The following is a 15,337-nucleotide window of genomic DNA, read 5'->3' as shown; positions in this document are numbered from 1 at the left end:
TAAAATGAAAATGGAGTGTGATCTCCAAAAATGAGAGACATTATTTTAGGTCTCCGCAATATAGTCCTATAGGAACTAGAATTGCATCCATACCTCGCACGAGTTCTGAGATATGCCCTGTCAAAAATTGCAACCCTATGGTATTTAGTGACCCTTAGGGACATTCTGGTTCGGCGTGCCTGAGAATATTTGAGCATTGAAGGCGACAGGATGAGGTTGGGGATAGGGTTTACCCGACCACCTAGAGCTAACAGAGAAAACAGTTTGATCCCACAATGAAAGGTGAGAGAGATCTGTCAGTTGGCAACTTTGTACTGGCCAACACTACAAGTTTCAACATCATGCGAGATGGCATCGTAAAATGAAAATGGAGTGTGATATCCAAAAAGTGAGAAAGGTTATTGTAAATTTCTACAACATAGTCTTGTAGGAACTAGAATTGCATCCATACCTCACACGAGCTTCGAGATATGCCTCGTCAAAGATTGCATCCCTATGGCATTTAGTGACCCTTAGGGACGTTCTAGTTCGGCGTGCCCGAGAACGTTTGAGTGCTGAAGGGGATAGGATGAGGTTGGGGATAGGGTTTACCCAACCACCTAGAGCTATTGGAGTAGACAGTTAGATCCCATGACCCTTTTTCCACTAACCTGCAAATTTGAGCAACTTTTACAACTTTCAACAATGCAACTTTGCACAAAAAGTGCAATTTTTATATTTTTCACTTGATTCCAATTATATGACTTAGAAAAGGTTTGGAAACAGTAAAATAACTTATTTCTAAATGCTCATCCCTTTACCAATTTTCAAACTCCTGCAAAGTTGTCAGCATTTTTGCAATTTTGCTTTGACAACTTTTGCAATTTTTTGCGATTTTTGACATCTTAACTCCTAGATGCCTAAAAATTAACCTAATGAACCTAAGGAAATTTATAACCTTATAAAAAACATAAAATTCTTTTTTGCCTTGAAAAATCACCTATATTGCTCATTTTTACGCCTAAAAAGTGGCCCATAGGCATATTTGACACAAAACCCCACAAATACAAATAATGACTAGGGGTGAATTCCAAGCATGGAAAGGGTCTATTTAGGTCCAAACTAACATGAATCCAACATTAGATTCAAACTATGCAACTTTCATTGGCTAGTTGCTTCACAAACTCAAGACTAGGCTTGTAGTCTTGAACATGGAAAATCACAAACATCTCCTCACAACCCAAAGAAAAGAATCATGGATTTGGATACCCTTTTGGGTTTTATACAACATACTAAAGCCTTGGGATCTCAAGAGAAGTATACAACAACTAATTTTTTTAAGACTCTCTTAGGAATGTAGGCAATTAAGCATCCATTAACAAAGGAAGTACCCTACCCCTTGAGAAAAAATTCAAACCAGAAATTGGAACATGAGGGGGATCATGTAAGATGATAACATACTAATTTTCAAGTCTCAAAACCTTCTTTGTAGCGAGTTATGGAAGATGTTGCTACAAATTTCTAATATGCACATGGATCTTGCATGCCTAGGGCATCAAGTTTTTCTCTCCAGCCTCATTCTTTTGACCTAAAACCAAAAGGAACATAAAAAATTTTGTCCTAACTCGGATTCCACCAAGTGTCACTAATTTCCCATGGTGGAATCTCAAGATATGAGGGAAAATAGATGAAACCCTAGGTAATGGCACAAAATGGGGACAACAATTAGTAAAATGGGAATATCTTGAGTTGTAGAGTGAATTAGAACCTCATTCCAAGTGCAACAGAAAAAAGATTCACAAAGCTATCCAACCATACCAGATATCCATACTTATATGTGATCAACTTGACCAATGAGCAGCAAACATTGAATAAAACTTAGAATTTTTGCCTTTTTCTCTGTTGTTTCAATTTTGTACAGCCTATACGGATTGGTAGTAGTGAAATTTTGGCATGGTTGGTATGTACAGATTGGTAGTACTCATACTTCCTTTTTTAGAGTTTGATCTTTTGGAATCTCTAAGTGGTTAAAGGGTGTCTAAAGAGGTGAAAAGATAGTGTGGCCCTTTGCTAAGTGTCTAGTTGTATGAATTAATGTTGATCCATTAGCATTGTCTTAGAGAGATATGGAATAGGAGGATGGGCCTTATTCATCATGGATAACTTAAATTTCTTCAAGAGATAGTGACATGTATTCTAGGGATAAGCACAGATCATTATGATGCATATAAAGGATATTTTTTTGGGGAAGTTTACAAAAGCATCTTTTCTAATGAGTGACACTAGATTTGAGGTTGTTCTTGATCTAGTACAAAGGGAATACTAGGGAAGGAATCAAAAGAGATTGAAATATTCCTTATAATATATAGTAGAATGGAGTTGTTAAGAGAAAGAATCATTCTATATATAAGGTAGAAAGTGTTATATGCTACATGAACAAGACATGTCTCGTTACCAAAACTCAAGTTCATGCACAAACCAAGTTACCCCCCTTGAGTAGGCTGCTCTCTCTATTAGGTTAGCAAACACTATTTTTTGGACTTATGTCACAAACTTTCCAAAACACCAAGCAAATAAACACTTGTTTCAGATACACTTTTCAAAGTTGTATAACATATCTAAAAACAAGATATCACTCCTTTGTAAAGATTGTACGGAACATGGAAGTTTGTCTCAAAATTAAGCCTAATTAGGCCACTTTTACAAAGCAAGTGTGCTTTAAACTTAGCTCCAGACTTCCAAATTTTATACAATATGGTATTTTGATGCCAAACTAAGTAAGGATTCCACATTCCTTTTTCCAAGTTGACTCTTCTAGGCATGCTTTCCAACAAACCCTCTCATTAAATGGTGCAAAACAAGGGTTTTATGGTTCTCCCACTTCCAATCACTTCTAAGACTCGTTAAAAGACTAAAAACCATATTTAGGACATTCCCTAACTCATCCAAACATAAAATCATACCCTCATTAAGGTAAATGTTCTATTGGTGTACTTGTAGCAACATTTTCCTCTCTTTTTCCTACTATTAGTCACAGTGATCAACCCTTAAATGTTTCTTCCTGCACTCAAATTAGTTAGTAGCATTTGAAACATGTTATAATAGATCCATAACCCAAAGAAGCAGCAAGAAAATACCGAAAGAATGGATCAGATCATCATAAAATCCCACAAAACAGTTAATTTTTTTGGGACTGTTACAACACTGTTAGTGTAAATAACAAGACAATGAGACTTTTAATGCTCCAAGATCACTTTAACAACCATGAAATGACTGTATGAAAGTATTAATTCATCCCTACAAGAGTTGAATTCTGTAGTCAATGAAGATACAATGAAATCATTCAAAGAAATAGTGCAAATGACAAGAAAAACTAAACTTTATTTACTCAAATCTAGAATTTCCGTACAATACCCTCTTATTCTTCTTCTTGTTCAGATCCTAGGCCTCTCTAGGCTTTATAAATTCCTATTCTAACCTCCTCTATTTGGTTGTGGGCCTTTACAACTAATAAAACATTAAAACAATCCTTAAAAGCCCATAATCCTAACTAGTTGTTAGGCTTATTTCAAATTTGAAACTTTTTAACAAAAAGACTCTATCTGACTCCTAATGAATACAACCTTTCAATTCATCCTATGACTTGATTAAAATTATTGATAAATCTCTCTAGACTCCTAAGGCATTATTAGCCCATTTACATTGCATTTTAGATCTAAGGTCTCTATCAAGACCTTTTGGACATTTATTCATTACATTGGATTTTTCATTACAAAAGGCCATAATAGGCTTCAAAATATTCCAATTTATTAGCTTTGTTGTCAAGATCTCCTCCTTAGTCCTTGGTGTCTTCAATGAATGTATCTTCATAGAATGACCTTGGTGCCCCTACACCATTAAGCGATGATGATGAAAATGAGTAAAATTATGAGATATTTGCCTACATGTTACAATGAAAAAGTCATATCTATTTTGAAATTAAGAACTATAAAACAAGTTTCAAGAGAAGCTTAGGCTAGAAGATTTTTTTTCTATGAGATGGCTACTCTTGGTAATAAGCTACCAAATATTGAAACTACACTTAAATCCAATATTTATAAGGATTAGGAAGAACTTTTGAAAGAGAGTAGCTATGCTAAGTGTAAGAATTTGCTCAAGGAAAAAAATGAAAATGCCAAGATCTAGTAGCTCAATCGATAACACAAATTTTCCAATTGTTGGCCAACACTGGTGCAGGAGCACCAAGGTCACAAGTAGGAGGCAAGATGAGCAGTTGGGACATTGATGAATCCTTAGGTGGATTGGAAGAAAAATGGCCTTCTAAGATCATTAAAACTTTTAATGAGTTTAATCATGGACATGTAATCTTGTTTTGATCATATTGTAATGAAAGCTTTAATGTAAGCCTGAATGACATTATTGAGCCTACAAGGCACCTAGGGGTCACTAGGAATGAATTTGGATTGATCCTAGGTTAGGGGTGGATATAAAATACCTATAAAGGTCTTGAATAATGTAATAAGGCTGTCAAAGCCTCTAAAAGATGTAAAAGGCACTAAAAGTGCAATATTTTGTGCCAAAATGGGCTTAATGGAGTCATGTAAGGGGTTCAAAGGGTAGATGTGAGTTTTGTTTAATGTTTTGTGTTTAGTAAGGTCTCAAATGACCATATTAATGTAATGGGATAGTCATGTAGCAAGGAAGATAAAAAACTTGTCAATTGACAACTAAAAGTATCAATTTGACAACAAAATAAGGTGATTAATGCACACAGGTGGTTAAAGGGGTAGTTAGAGAGGTTTCATTTGGTTTTGAGAGTCTAAATGAGTTTAAAACATCATTCCCACATGTGGGAGACAAGTTTGGATGGTCGAAATTGATTGGTAATATACGAATTTTGAAGTTTGAGCAATGAATGCATAGTTTTCCCTGAAATTTTGATAAAAAATCTAAACTTGTAACTACTGTAATTTCATTTTCACATTACCTTTTGATCTGATTATTTTTGGAGGTGATATGTAAATTTTGTAACTTTCATTTAGAATTGATATGAAGGTTTAATCAATCATTTTGTATTTTTCATATTGATTGTCCTAAAATCTACTGTAGGTGACAGTTTAAGAGGGATTTGAGAGTCATTTTGTGAATCTGGCCCATTCTACTTTATGTGATAAATGGGACTTGTGGAATGGTTCAGAAATATTTTAAAATATGTTCTTTAATCATTCATGTGCAAGTAATAACCTAGAGTTGAGTTTTTGATGCCCAAGGGTATGGGGTTGAGTGAGAAAGAGTGCATAAAAAGGGGTATGTGACTACTCCAAAGGTGGATTTAGTTATTTCTCCAAAAAAGAGTTGAATTTTATGTTGGAATTCATCTAATATAACCAAATTGAAGGTTTTTGTACTATTTTAGGGTTCTAGACACTTTGTGAAGTAAGATTTCTAGAAAGCCCTAGGGTAAAAGGGCTAGAAAGGAGGGTTTTGTAAAAACCATTGTAAAGTTGATCATGAGAGAAAAAAAATAGAAGAATCCTTGAATTTGAGTTTTGTCTTAAGACTTTTTTGGGTCATGGGAGTTCCAAGAGTCAAGGGATTGTGAGTTGCTTTGTAAATGGTCTCAAACTAGACCTAGTTGGCAGATTGAAATAGCCAGTTTTGAGTGTTATTTTACAAAAAAAGTGTAGTTGATTTTGGAGTATATTTAAGAGTGAGTAAAAGGGTATTTTAATCACCAAATATTTTAGGAATTTCTATGGGAAAGTTTGGAGAAAACAACAAATTAGTTACTAGCAAGGGCTAGTTGGAACAAGCCTAGAAGAGGCAAAATTGAGAAAGTGTAATAGATGAGTTGCTGAGAGTGTGCAAGGAGTTGGAATATGTTAGATGGGATGTGTTGAGATGATCCAACATTTTGGGGTCATGGTATTAAGCCAAGGATGAGTTTTGGTATGTTGGAGGCACCAGGGTACACTAGGTACATGGTGAACAATGTGAGTGTTTAGAAAAAAAACTGAAGATTTGGGTTATAACCTCTTAGACATGGTTGTAGGGAGATGTTACCAAGTCAGAGACCTCCTCTTGAACCCTCGTAGAGTCTGATTCCTTGGGTAGATTCCAAGAATACAAGAGAATCCCAAAGTTGAGTTGTGGTTCCTAGGGAATATAGGAGGGCTCTGCATCAAATACACACACTTGTTGTATAGTCACAGATATTGTGATCATTCATGAACTTGAACAACTAACACCATGTTAGAAATAGTGTTATGAAAAAGGACTAAAAAAGAGACGGAAATGACCATCAAATATGCATGGTTTAAATAGCTACATTAAATAGCCCTTTACTTCATAAATCACTTCAACCTATCATGTACAACATGAGGGAAAAATCCACAAAATTAAATCTTAAAATGTTACAAACCTATCATCAAATCGAGACCTATTTTCCTTCTTACTTTTTGATGATTTTGATCCTCTGCAATTCCAAGGCATAAGATGATTAACAAACAATGGTACTTGAACAAAAAGCACTAATAAATATTGAGGATGTGAATTGATAATACCATTTCGCAGATGATTTTGGCATCTCACCCTTTATCACTGGTGCTTCGACTTTATTAGCCCTCTTCTTTGGTGACCTACAAATGAAGAATTAGCACAATAAAAAATGTAAGATAAGATTAATCCACTAAAATTAGAGAATGACAAAAATTGAATTTGGCTTGTGATTAAGAATTATCCATTTGTACAAATCCTTGCTTTCTGAGTTGTATGATAACCCTTTCTTGATGAGTATTGAAAACTTCTCCCATTGAATCCTTGTTTTTGCTAGTTTGAAGTTTCTGGTTACATGCACACAATCATGACTTTACATCACAAAGCATTCACATTCTAACAATTTTCATGTTCTTTCATTACATTTTGATCTAAACAACAAATTCTAAACTTTTACTTATTCAAACAACTAATCTAAAAATGGGTCCTATTAAAGCATCTAATATAAATTCAAATAATGTATCTAGATTCTAGACAAATCAAAACATAAAATCTATGATTTAAACAAAATCTCATCACTTACACATCATAACAATACGGTCCACCTTAGTCATGTGGACAGTCTTGGGGAAGAGGTTGCAACATTGTATTTGGATCCAATTGATCACTCTTTCTCTCTCTCCCTCTCTCCCTATTCAATCTAATGAGCCAACTGGATCTGCTCGACATTTTAATGTCTCAAGTATTGCCTCGTGGTCTGACTCGCAAACTTTCCAAAGAATCTTATTATGTGGTTTTCCACCATATTTTATCAAGTGGACATTTGATGCGACAACAAGGTTTGAATAATGAAGAATCTTCCTCTCTATTTTCTAGTCCTCGAATAACCACAAGTTAGGGTTCTTCATAGAATATCGTCTAAGCCATGTGCCAATTACAACCACCGCACCTACATGGTACTCTAAACCTTCACCATCTATAACCAAGTGATCCAATTTTTGTTTGGCTTGGACATAATGACACAAATAATAATATGTCGCTTCTTCATTGTCTTCTGGTGCAAAACAACAAAAACATGGCCTACAGTGACAAATGTACAAAATGCGGTCATTAATTTAGAAAATACTTAGGTAAAAGTTATAAAGTTACATGTTGAAATTACAAAGATATATATATATATTACTAGGTTGCACTAGATCTAACAAGTGGTCAAAGTCGATAGACAAATCAATCTCTATCATTTCCAGTGCTTGTGGGGGACAATAGGTGTCAATTGGGTCCAAAACCCGTATATCCCATTTGTCCACCCATTTAGTTGACTCACAGTCATCCCAATTTTCCTCTGCACATGATGGACAATAGCATGCCATTTTTCGTGTGTGGATACTCCATGAACTTGCATCAGAGCTTCTAAAAGAGTGTAACTTACTAGATTCTATTAGTGTGCAACAATCCTGATATGGTGCAATGTTAGTATTATCTATCAACCAAAAAAATCTACGATCTGTAGACTCACCTTCCTTACCTAGACCCATTGTAGTGTTACACCATTGGACGATGGATTTTGCATCTATCAATATTGCTCCATCTTTGTACTTTATTTCTCACAAGCCAAGACTCTTTTGATGCATGCGCTTGCACCATCGTGCTCTCCCTTTCCATGACCAGCCTCTGTGAAATTCCACATATATTGAATTCTACACAACCTATGCATCTTGCTCAACCAATAGAATATTTGTGCATTCTTGAATTGAGATGAGCAATTGTCTAACCAAATAATGTGCTGACAATATGTTATGCCCTTGTTAGCCAAATCTCCATAAAATAGTTGAAAACAACCATGTATGAACTCTGTAGAATGTGATCGATCATTGCTGATGTAAAAATGGTACTCCCTCAAAATCTTCCTATCATCCTCTGTACTTGTAGATGAATGCATGAATTTTATGTAAACAAATATGGAAACCTATAGAGAAGTATAATATTTTTCTTGCACCTCATTTTGTGGTTGTAGTGTGTAGTTCTCTACAAAATCTACAATTGAAACAATGGTATCCAATGGAAACGTATCCTTGCACAACTTGAAATGAAAATCCAGCCATTGAGCTCTATGGGTATGCCTTTCATACTCGTAAATAATCTTTTCATGAAAGATCTTCATGAACTCATACACTGGAATCTTTTCAATGACTAAATCACATCTTTTATCATGTTTCCCATCTTTTAGAGCATATGTCACTGTCTTAAATTTTTTGTAATCTACTATTTCATTTGCAATTGCATGTGTACTATCCATATGTTGACAAGTTGATAAAAGTTGCAAAAAACTACAAAATAAGCACTTACCATCCAAGCATGATGTCTTGTAAAATTGTTGGCCATCCCCTATTTTACATAAAATGTTGGATATGAATTCCCTTGAAGATCTTGGTGGCTCATTCATGTCACAATCCTGCAAAACAAACTGAGAATGCAAAAATACGCATATATGCCTAAAAACATCAAAACGGTTAGAAAATTCAATATGTGTCCTACAACAACAAGTTGTGCATGTGTGATTTATCTTCACATAAAAAGGTTTACCCATCTCAAAAAATCTTTGATTTATTTGAATTTGAGGATACATACCAATAAATTTTGCAAAAAATTGTGTCTGAGTTGAGTCCAAAATATGTTTCGCATGTGGGTCGCAATTTTGGCTACCAATCCTCCTTACAACATCTCTTTGATTAGGGGAAACACGTGTGTTATTTTTTCAAAAGTCTTCGATCAATGATTTCAAAGCTTCACTAATTTTTTTATCCTTTCGTGGTAGTCTACCGCTAAATGTCCATAACTCATTTTTTGTTGGATCTTCCAATCTCTCACGCCTTAGCATGGCTCTCCTTAGAGTACCTCTACCAATTTTTAATGTTTTTCTTGTCTTTCTCATGAGTCGAGCTTTCTTCATTTGGCTACTTACTATTGTCGATGTAAGTACTCGTCTTGTGATATTACTATCTTTGGTGCATGATTTAGAACCTACTTTTTCATAAGTACTCATTAGATTCTTTACAATGCTTTTTTCATTTGAATCATCCATCATTCTTAGCCCAAGAATCTTCATGATAGGCCTAAATTTCAAATTCCTCATCATTTCAAAAAAAATTGGCATTGACTTGTAATATTTAATTCTTCAAAAAAAGTCTCCACATATGATTAACTTTTCTTTGACAAGTATGCTTGCTAATCTTGTCAGGCATTGATTTCAAAATGTTAGTATCAATATCAATCAAATATTTTGGTCTTCTAAAACAAATTCTAGAAGGTGTTATAATATCTTCAATTCCCTCAACATTTTGAACATCAACATAAGGTTGAGTGTATTGCGTACCTTGAATTGAAGATGATGTGCCTTGGCAATAAGATGCAAAAGATGGAATATCACCTACTTGATGTGTTGATGTTGTGCCTTCAACATGACATGATGGAATGTGTATATTGTCAGATCTACAAATTAGTGTCTCTTCAACATGAGAGGACCATATGACTTCAACATTGGAAGATGGTGTAGCGGATGATATGACTCCAACATTGGAAGATGGTGTAACTTCACAATTCAATTGTCTTCTTGAGCGTAATAGTCTCATTCGTTCTCTTTGTATTTCCAATTCTTCCTCTTTGTTTCTTTGTACTGGTGGTTCTTGATCCTCTTCAAAAGTTAATTCTTCATTATTGCTTTGAAATTTTTTTTGTTCACATAGTAATTTCATTTTATCTCTTTTAGTTGTCAAATCTCTCTCCCTATCTTCATTTGTTTGAGTTTTTGGTTTCTTCCTTGGCATGATGATGATTTCTACATGTCAAATTATTCAAACATCTAAATTACTTAAAATGTGTAAATTACAAATTATTCAAATACATATTAAAATTATAATTATTTGAATGAATACATAATATATATCAAATGACTTGTCAAATTTCTAACCATTTCGAAATAACATTTCATTCAAACATACAATTTTCAATGAATTCACTATATATTAAACAACATGTCAAATTATAGTCAAATTTGTATCTATATATCAACAAACAATATTTAAAATGGATTGCACTAACCTTTTCTATACAAGGAATATTCAAAAAGTCTTCAAATTGCATATCCAATGATTGAATTTGGTGTTTGCTAGCTTCAAAAAGTGTTGAAATAGTGTTTGTTATGTTGAAACCCATGATTTTTGTCAAAATAACAAAGTGCACAACAAACCAAAAGCAAAAAATGGATGAAATGGGCCCCAAAGTTGCTTTTGGACCATTTTAAGGTGATTTCACATAGTGCATATGCACTATAAAGCGCGTATGCACTATGTGAAAACACATCACTCTCCATCCTCCCTACTCTCTATCCTCCCTACTCTCTCTCTCTCTCTCTCTCTCTCTCTCTCTCTCACCTCTCCTATCCCCTACTCTCTCTCTCTCTCGCTACTCTCTCTCCCATCCCCTACACACTCTCTCTCCCCTCTCCCATCCCTCTCTCTCTCTCTCTCTCTCTCTCTCTCTCTCTCTCGCTCTCCCTCTCCCACCGCCTACTCTCTCCCTCACTCACGCTCTCTCCTCTCACATCCCCTAATCTTTAGATCTCTCACACACACTCCCATCCTCCCTCTCCCATTTCCTACTATCTCTCTCTCTCCCCCATCCCCCTACTCTCTACCATCCCCTACTCTCTCTCACACTCTCTCACATCTGCTACTCTCTCTCTCTCTCTCCCCCCTCTCCCATCCCCTAAACTCTCTCTTTTACAGATACACACTCCCATCCCCCTCTCTCTCTCCTCTCCCATCCCCTACTCTCTAGATCTCTCACACACTCTCATCCCCCCTCTCTCTCCCCCTCTCCCACTCCCTCTCCAACTGCCTACTATCTCTCTCTCAAGTTCTCTCTCCCCCTCTCTACTCTCTCTCTCTCTCTCTCTCTCTCTCTCTCTCTCTCTCCCATCCCCTACTCTCTCTCACACTCTCTCCCATCCTTTCACTCTATCTCTCTCATCCCATACTCTCTCTGCCACCTCCTACTCTCTCTCACACTCTTTCCCATCCTTTCACTCTGTCTCTCCCATCTTGTACTCTCTCTCTACCACCCCCTACTCTCTCTCACACTCTCACACTCTCTCCCATCCCCTACTCTCTTTCATAGATACACACACACACACTCCCATCCCCCCTCTCTCTTCTCTCCCATCCCCTACTCTCTAGATCTGTCACACACACTCCCATTCGCCTCTCTTTATCTTCCTCTCCCTACTCTCTCTCACACTCTCTCCCATCCCCTACTCTCACTCTCTCTCTCCCATCCCATTCGCTCTCTGCCACCTCCTACTCTCTCTCACATTCTCTCCCATCCCCTACTCTCTCTTACACACACTCTCATCCCCCCCTCTCTCCCTCTCTCACTCCCTTTCCCACCACCTAGTCTCTCTCTTCCATCTACTACTCTCTCTCTCTCTCTCGAGCTACTCTCTCTCCCCTCCCCCATCCCCTAAACTCTCTCTTTTATAGATACACACTCCCATCCCCCTCTCTCTCTCCCATCTCCCATCCCTTACTCTCTAGATCTCTCACACGCACTCCCATCCCTCCCTCTCCTCCTCTCCCACTCCCTCTCCCACCACCTACTATCTCTCTCTCCCTCTCTACTCTCTCTCTCTCTCTCCCATCCCCTTCTCTTACTCTCTCTCTCCCATTCCCAAATCTCTCTCACACTCTCTCCCATACCCTACTCTCTCTCACACTCTCTCCCCTCCTTTCACTCTATCTCTCCCATCACGTACTCTCTCTCTACCACCCCCTACTCTCTCTCTCTCACTCTCTCCCATCCCCTACTCTCTCTCACACTCTCTCCCATCCTTTCACTCTATCTCTCCCATAGCGTACTCTCTCTTTGTGCCACCCCTACTCTCTCTCACTCTCTCTCATCCTTTCACTTTGTCTCTCCCATCCCATACTCTCTCTCTCTGCCACCCCCTACTCTCTCTCTCTCACTCTCTCCCATCCTTTCACTCTATCTCTCCCATCCCATACTCTCTCTTTGCCACCCCCTATTCTCTCTCACACTCTCACACTCTCTCCTATCCCCTACGCTCTCTCTTTCATAGATACACACACACACACACACACACTCCCATCCCCCCTCTCTCTCTTCTCTCCCATCCCCTACTCTCTAGATCTATCACACACACTCCCATCCCCCTCTCTCTATCTCCCTCTCCCTACTCTCTCACACTCTCTCCCATCCTTTACTCTCACTCTCACTCTCTCCCTCTCCCATCACCTACTCTCTATCCTCCATCCCCTACTCTCTCTCCCCTCTCCCATCACCTACTCTCTCTCTTTCACAGAAACACACACTCTTATCCCCCCACTCTATTCTCTCTCATCCCCTACTCTCTAGATCTATCACATACACTCCCATCCCCACTATCTCTCTCCCTCTCCTACTGCCTACTATCTCTCTCTCTCTGCTCTCTTTCTCTCTCTTCCACCCCTTACTCTCTCTCTCTCTCTCTCTCTCTCTCTCCCATCCGCTACTCTCTCTCACACTCTCCCATCCCCTAATCTCACTCTCTCTCTCCCATCCCGTATGAGCTCTCTGCCACCACCTACTCTCTCTCACACTCTCACACTCTCTCCCATCCCCTACTCTATCTCTCTTATGCACATTCCCATTCCCCCTCTCTCTCCCTCTCCCACTCCCTCTCCCACTGCCTACTCTCTCTCCCCCATCCCCTACTCTCTCTCTCCCATCTCCCATCCCCTACTCTCTCGCTTTCATAGACACACACTCCCATCCCCCCCTCTCTCTCTCCTCTCCCATCCCCTACTCTCTAGATTTGGCACACACACTCCCATCTCCCCTCTCTCTCCCTCTCCCACTCCCTCTTGCATTGCCTACTATCTCTCTCTCTCAAGTACTCTCTCTCCCATCCCCTACTCTCACTCTCTCTCTTCCATCCCCTACTCTCTCTCACATTCTCTCCCATCCCCTACTCTCTCTCTCTCTCTCTCTCTCCCGCCCCCATCCTATATGAGCTCTCTTTGCCACCCCTACTCTGTCAAACTCTCACACTCTCTCCCATCCCCTACTCTATCTCTCTTATACACATTCCCATTCCCTCTCTCTCTCTCACACACTCCCTCTCCCACTGCCTACTCTCTCCCATCCCCTACTCTATCTCTCTTACACACTTCTATTCCCCCTCCCACTCCCTCCCACTCCCTCTCCCACTGCCTACTCTCTCTCTCTCTCTCTCTCTCTCTCTCTCTCTCTCTCTCTCTCTCTCTCTCTCTCTCCCATCCCCTACTCTCACTCTCTCTCTACCACCCCTACTCTCTCTCACACTCTCACACTCTCTCCCATCCCCTACTTTCTCTCTTACACACATCCCATCCCCCCTCTCTCTCCCTCTCCCACTCCCTCTGTCATTTCCTACTCTCTTTTTGTCCCATCCCCTACTCTCTCTCTATCTCTCTCTCCCCTTTCTCATTCCCTACTCTCTCTCTTTCACACACACACCCATCCCCCCTCTCTCCCCTTCTCCCACTCCCTCTCCCATTTGCTACTCTCTCTCTCTCCCATCCCCTACTCTCTCTTGAGCTACTTTGTCTCCCCCCTCTCCCATTCCCTACTCTCTCTCTTTCACACACATGCACTCCCATCCTCCTCTGTCTCTCTCTCGCTCTCCCACTCCGTCTCCCACCACCTACTCTCTCTCTCCCCCATCCCCTACTCTCAATCTCTCTCTCCCAACCTATACTATTTATCACACTTCTCTCTCTCCCATCCCCTACTTTCAATCTCTTTCCCCCATCTCGTAATCTCTCTTTGCCACCCCTACTCTCTCACACTTCCTCTCTCTCCCATCCTGTACTCTCTGCCACCCCTACTCTCTCACACTTCCTCTCTCTCCCATCCCATACTCTCTCTACCATCCTTATGTCTAATCAATATAACACCCTTTTAGTTGCAAGATTGGACATCCCTTACCACCAAAGTACTATGCTGATTTTCATTAAATGTCAATCCGAGAGCGTGAACTTGAGATGATGTCTGCAAAGTATATGCTCTAGTTTTCACTAAAAGTCACTACTACTTTGAATGCAATAACCATTAAGGAAATCTAGTTTATCCAAAGGAAAGATGACTATCAAATACTTGGAAGGAAATTCTAATTATTTAGTCATACATCTATGCACCTACTGCTATAGGAACAGTGACTGGTTCTATTTCCAGTGGCTGCAGGAACAAAAGTTTTAACTTTAACTTAGAAAACTGAGTCTAACTCCTACTTACTAAAGTAAAACTCCACCTTTCGCGTGGGCCCCCACTGAATAATGAAGGAAAGAAAAACTCAGATAAAAATGTAGAAAGTCAGCAAAGGCATGTATTCATTCGATATGCAGTATTACAATAACTTAGGAAAAATAGTAAGATGTCTATCAACTCTATCTGTCTATTCACTACTTAACCTCATAGATATAGACAAGGTCTTATTTATAGGGAAGAACAAAAAACTCCTAAAACTACGACTTCCTCATGAAGGAAAGTCAGTTACAACTTTAAGACTGCAAACATGCAATTGGAAAGACATTAATTCTCCCTTAAATTCCCCACAACTATAGAGATCATAGAAAATGCTAGATTTTCTCATTTATTTGTCTTCAAATAGCTTTCTAGGAATCCAGGTATCGTGCTTTGCATGTTTAACTGATTGCTTTGATGCTTACTTCCTTGCTCAGCCGCTTTATCAGGTCCTGCTTGGTTATTCATTAAAACAAGTCTGCTCTGACTTTGTCGCCAAGTCTTTTAGCTGCAATAGTGTCATAAC

The sequence above is a fragment of the Cupressus sempervirens genome, chromosome 3 (assembly GCF_028749045.1).
Source record: "Cupressus sempervirens isolate cs-2001-9-10 chromosome 3, ASM2874904v1, whole genome shotgun sequence".
NCBI classification, from domain to species: domain Eukaryota; kingdom Viridiplantae; phylum Streptophyta; class Pinopsida; order Cupressales; family Cupressaceae; genus Cupressus; species Cupressus sempervirens.
This window is presented reverse-complemented; position numbering follows the sequence as displayed.